Genomic DNA, 6,548 nt, shown 5'->3' with positions numbered 1-6,548 from the left:
ATTTAAAAATAAAAAATAAAATAAATATAAATAAATAAAACATAGGAACCCAAACCTAACACAACTGTAAAAAGAAATGCACAAATCCACAATTGTGGTTGGAGATTAAATTCACCTCTCTCAATATTTGATAGAACAAGTAGACAGAAAATTATATAAAACATGGAATATGTGAACAATACTATCAACTAAGTTGACCTAATTGACATTTATAGAACAATCCACAACCAACAACAGCAGAATACACATTCTTCTTATGTGCATGTGAAACATTCTTGTGCATGTGAAACGTAGACCATACTCTGGGCCATAAAACCAGTCTAAATAAATTTAAAAGAATTTAGGTCATACGAAGACTATTCTGTGACTATAGAGGAATAAAATTTTTAAAATGACTAACATAGAAATCTCTAGAAACCAAAGATTAAAAGGCAAATTGGCTCTGGTTGGAATCACAGGGATGCTAAGACCACTGCCTAGGCCTTCGCTGACTGTGCTGTCCCAGGTGGCACATTCTGCCGCCACCATGGTGGTCCCCTCTCTTAAGAATACAGCCTTAGTAGGTCCAGGGATATTGCAGGCAACAAAGACCTTTCATACAGGGCAGCCACGCCTTGCCCCTCTACCACGTCTTCCTCAATATGGAGGAAAAGTTCATTTGGGGCTGATCCCTGAGGAATTCTTCCAGTTTTTTATCCTAAAACTGGTGTAACAGGGCCCTTTGTGCTCAGAACTGGGCTTATCTTGTGTGCTTTATCCAAGGAAAAATATATGATTATCCCAGAGACCTTCTCTACCGCATCAATAGTATGCTTACTTGTCTCTATAATATAAAAATATGGTGCCTCTATTGGAGATTTTGCTGAAAAATTCAATGAACAAAAAATTGCCCAACTAGAAGAGGTAAAGCAGGCTTCTATCAAACAAATCCAGGATGCAGTTGATTTGGAGAAGTCACAGCCAGCACTCCTTCAGAAGCGCCATTACCTTTTGGATGTGCAGAAAAACAACATTGCTATGGCTTTGGAGGTTACTGGGAACAACTGCATAGAGTATATAAGTAAGTAAAGAATCACCTGGACTATCATATATCTGTGCAGAACATGATGCTTTGAAAGAAACGAGAACACATGATAAATTAGGTAGAGAAGCACGTGGTGCAGAGCATCTCTGCACAGCAGGAAAAGGAGACAATTGCCAAGTGCACTGCCAACCTAAAGCTGCTGGCGAAGAAGCCTGAAGCACAGCCAGTTATGTAAATGTATCTATCCCAATTGAGACAACTGGAAATAGTTGATTGACTAAATGGAAACTAGTCTATGTGACAAAATATTTCTGTATTGTATTTTTGTATTCTGCATTCTGTATTTTTAGGAGACATAAACTATAACTTCAGTAGAAGTTACCTCTCCTAAAAATGAAATGCTTGTTTCATATAGTGAGATAACTAAATCTATTGTCCCTATTGTCCAGTTAGATGTTTCTCATCCTTCTTACTCTGCATTTCAGTTGTTCCATGATCACTTTTGAATAAGCAGTTTGCCTTTATTAAAAACTTGTTGCCTGACTCAAGATTACCAAGCTATAGTTTAAACTTGTAATTAAGTATACCTTCTTGCAATATAGTGATAATTGAATGAAAAAATGGCAAATTGAATTGGAAAGTATTTTAAACTGAATGAAAATGAGAAGGCAACATACCTAAATTTGTAGAATACCACAAAAATACAGAAAAGCTTTGGTTCATTGAGAAAAATCTATAAAAGTGATACTAATCAGAAAAACACAAATTATCAATATGAGAAATGATAGAGGAGACTTCCCTACAGAAACTACATATAATAAAAGAAAAATATGGGCCAGGCACAGTGGCTCACGCCTGTAATCCCAGCACTTTAGGAGGCCAAGGCGGGAGGATCACGAGGTCAAGAGATGGGGACTATCCTGGCCAACATGGTGAAACTCTACTAAAAATACAAAAATTATCTGGGCATGGTGGTGCACACCTGTATTCCCAGTTACTCAGGAGGCAGGAGAATCACTTGAACCCAGGAGGCAGAGGTTGCAGTGAACCAAGATCGTGCCACTGCACTCCAGCCTGGGTGACAGAGCGAGACTTCGTCTCAAAACAAACAAACAAACAAAATATATATATATATAAAATAAACGGAAAATATGAAAAAATATGAATTTCCTGCTAATAAATTCCACAACTTAGATGAAATAAACAAATTTCTCCAAAGACATAAATGACCAAAACTCACTGAAGTACTTAATCTGAACAATTCTATATTTATTAAAGAAAATCAATGTGTAACTAAAAAAATCTTCTCACAAAGAAAATCCCATGCCAACATGTCTTTCCAAAATTTAAGGAAGAAATAATATGTATTGTTACATGAACTCTTCAAAAAATTGAAGGGTTTGAATTCTCCCCATCTCAATTTATAAAGTTAGCATTACCCTGATACCAAAACCAGACAAAGACATCAATTAAGACCAAAAAAAACCCAAACCAATATCCCTCATGAACATAAAAGCAATTTTTTAAATTTAACAAATCAAATCCAACAATATATAAAAATGATAATACATCATGAAAGAGTGGGATTTATCTCATGAAAACAGTGTTGGTAAACAATTTTGGCTTAACATTTGAAAATCAATCAACTTAATTTATCTTATTAATACGCTAAAACATAAAATCCATATGATCATCTCAGTAAAAGCATAAAAAGCATTTGAAAAAATCCAACATAAATTTCTGATAAAAACTCTCAGAGAAATAGGAATAAAAGAAAACTTTATCAACTTCATAAAAGACATCTATAAAAAACTACAGCTAACATGGTACTTTATAATGAAAGATTGGATATTTTCCCCTTAAGACCAGAAAAAATGCAAAGCTATCTGAACTTACCTCTAGTTAACATTGTAGTGAAGGTTCCAGCTAGTGAAATAAGCAGAGAAAAAAGAATAAAAGGTATCCAGATTTGAATAGAAGAAGTAAAACTCTATTGTGAAACAACATTGTGCAAAAATATCCCAGGAAACCTACAAAAAACCCTGCTAGACATAATAGTGAATTTATCAAGTGTCTTTAGTTTGTTCAGCATGCTATAACAAAACACTATAAACTGGGTAGCTTATAAACAATAGAAATTTATTTCTTACAGATCTGGATGTTGGGAAGTCCAAGATCAAGGAACCAACAGATTCTTACAGAAATATATGTAACCAAGTGAAATCCATGATCTATGTTGCCCAGTGTGAGACTGGTGCAGTAATCAGTGGAAAGTCTAGCTAACAAAAAGTAACATAAGAATAGTTCAATTTCCTCCCTTGAGTTTCCTGAATGCCATGAATTGTATAGTCTCCAGCGAGGCTTCTCAAAACTTCCATTTTCCTTCCAACACTTTTCTCATACTATGTTGATTTGAGACCACGTTTTACAGAAATGTCTTCCCCTGGCCCATCTGCTTGTTATCCTTTTTCTTGTCATTCCTGATTATGCGTCACAAAAGACTAACCAAATAGTCTGGCAACAGCAGATCTGTCCATGGGAGTCAAAGAAAGAGGTAAATCTTAGTGGGCAACAGTAGAATTCTTTGACTAGTTCAGGGATGAGGAAAACCTGGGAACATTCATGCACTGAAAGGAAGAACACTGGTGTGCTTAAAAGCATAGGCTCTAGAGCTAGAATTCTAGGGTTCCGTGTGAGGCTCCGTTATTTACCAGTTGTGTAACATTGATAAGTTTATCTAACCTTTCCGAGCTTCATTTGTCTTATCTGTAAAATGGAGATAATAATCATAACTTCCTAAGATGACTCTTTGAGCATTAAACGATTTAATACACGTGAGGTACTTAGAATTACACCTGGCACATAGGAAGCTCTCAAAGCTAGTACTTAATTGCTATTCATATGTATATTAATAACTTCGACCCTTTCAAACATAGGTACTTTTGAGACCCAAAATGGAATGGGCAGTCTCAAGAGATAGTGATCTCCCTATTTCTAGAAGTAATCTAACTGATACTAGAGGAATGCTCCATCGAGAAATTACACATCACATCCACTAATTTGATACTGATTGGACCAGGACTGCATAGAGTCCCTTTCATATATGAGAGTCTATATTTCTATGCATCTTTTCTGTCTTGGTTATTTTCTTCCTGTTTCCGCCATTCATCCATCCCAGATCAGAGAATCTTGAATTCTCTTGATCCTAGGCAATTTTTTTCTTTCGCTTGAAGATGTTTTTAAAAAAAAAGCTTTCTTTCAGATGAAAAAACTGACAATTCACAAAATTGGGAAATAAAAATATGTTAACCTCAGAGGAAATCAAATATTTGATAATACAAAGAATGTCCCTGCCTTGTGTACACACAAGATTGTAAGTACTGAGAATTTTGTAAAAAATATAAAATGTTTTTAGCAAACTGACACCCACACAAAACAAGTCTTTCTGCAAGATGGATAAAACAGAAAAACTAATTTGAAGTTAATATTTTCTAAGTAGAGAATTTACAGGTATTCCACTATAAAATATGTTTCTCTGTTTTCTTCTTTTTCTACTTCTTTTGCATTCAGGGAATCTCTAATAAACCGTTCGGCTTTTTACCCTGGTGTTCAAAGGAAAATGCATTTTCTAATCAAAGGAAAATCAATGAAAATTATCAGAGTTTGTCCCCACATCTAACCTTATCTCCTTTACTCTACCTCCCCAAATGGTGAGATATTCTTTCAGTTAAAGTCACCACCATCTTCTTCGGAACTCGCCCCCACTCTTCCTATATTTTTAAACTTCCTCTCCTTTCTGACTTTCCCACTTCAACCTGCAAATATTCCCACGTGCTTCACATTCACTACAAACCCTCCTTTGACCTTAGATCCACCTGCTACCAATCAGTCTATCACTTCTGCATGAATACAATAGATATTCTATTCATAAGAATATCTCTCTCCTCTTCCCTTTCACTCTGCAGACATTTACTCCTCCTTTTAGAATCATTCCATAGTTGTGACACCATCTGCCTCCCACCCCCCAATAAGAGTAGTACATATCCCTCATTGTCTCACAGAATTACCCCAAATACTCTATTAGTATTATCAGTTTACCTCAACAGCCTTGAGAGTAGGCCTAGGAGACTTGCCCCACAGAAAAGAGAGAGATATACGTTGATTCCTTAGGGAATAAATGAATGCATCGATTCTAGAAAAATGCATATGAAAAAGAACTAATGTGATTATATGTTATAACCTTGATGGGTACATTTTGTTGTGGGGACTTAAAATTTTTCAGATGAATAAGGCCAATAGTCAGTAATCCCTTTGGCCCTGGATTCTGTGTAGGCAAAAATGTGTAAACCCCCACATGGAATTACTAGCCATAGTCTTGGTGCTCTCCAATCAGTAATACAATTGATAGCACATATTTTTCCCTGGGCCATTTTGTCTAATCTCACTATGATCTACATAACTTCTCTTGACATTTTCCTTCTGGAGTCTATAATCTAGATATTCCATACACAGACCAGCACACTGCCATGGGCATCCCTGGACTGTCGCTTAGTCTTTCTATCTATGTGTACTATTTTACCCACTGTCACAAAACTTGAGACACAGAACAATCTGGAGAAATAAGCTCTATTTATCCAAGATCACATGTTTTGGTGATTTTTTTTTTTTTTTAGTTGGGGATTTTTTGAAAGTTTAAAATTTTTTATCTTGTATACCTTATTTATTTATTTATTTATTTATTTTGAGTGCAGTGGTGCCATCTCGGCTCACTGCAACCTCTGCCTCCTGGGTTCAAGCAGTTCCCCTGCCTTAGCCTCTCGAGTGGCTGGGGCTACAGGTGCGCACCACCATGCCCGGCTAATTTTGTGTATTTTAGTAGAAACAGGGTTTCACTATGTTGGCCAGGATGGTTTCCACCTCCTGACCTCGTGATCCACCCACCTTGGCCTGCCAAAGTGCTGGGATTACAGGCGTGAGCCACAATGCCCAGCCTGTATAACTTACTTTTTAAAGCCACCCTTCACTGAGACTTATTATGGGATAGAACTATAACATGAGCTTGGATTACATTTTCTCATTTAGACTTTTCCACAATCCTATCAAGTTCACACTACAATTATAAATTTCATCCCCATTTTACAATTGAGAAAATTGAGGTATAGGGAAATTAAGAGAGTTAATCTAAACCATATAGCTGGTAAGGTCTTGAGTCAGAACAGCTGTTTCCAAAGCAGAGACTCTTAACCAATACTCTACAATGTCTCATGGAAAATCCAAGAATAGATATTCAGAGGAAAAACTGATGATAGATACTCATGTGTGTATTTAAAAAGAGAATGAGGCCTGGGAATATATTTCCTTATTATTTATAGAGTGTGTAAGTTTTTAAAAATGTAGAATAAAAACATAGGGAACAGAAGAAAAAAAAATACCATAAAGATTTCTGAAAGAACATTTTGACCTAAAGAGGCTCTTCTAAGCAAGTAGTTCACTTCTGGGCCATTAGTCATGGATTTAGATTTTC

At 36.0% G+C, this 6,548-nt stretch overlaps 1 pseudogene; it reads left to right on the top strand.

Annotated features, from left to right (window-relative positions):
- The first annotated feature begins 460 nt into the window (after nucleotides 1-460).
- On the top strand, nucleotides 461-1,259 carry LOC103240276 (ATP synthase F(0) complex subunit B1, mitochondrial pseudogene; annotated as a pseudogene).
- The last annotated feature ends 5,289 nt before the right edge of the window (nucleotides 1,260-6,548 follow it).

The sequence above is a fragment of the Chlorocebus sabaeus genome, chromosome 13, assembly GCF_047675955.1.
Source record: "Chlorocebus sabaeus isolate Y175 chromosome 13, mChlSab1.0.hap1, whole genome shotgun sequence".
In the NCBI taxonomy this organism is placed as follows: Eukaryota; Metazoa; Chordata; class Mammalia; order Primates; family Cercopithecidae; genus Chlorocebus; species Chlorocebus sabaeus.
This window is presented reverse-complemented; position numbering and strand designations above follow the sequence as displayed.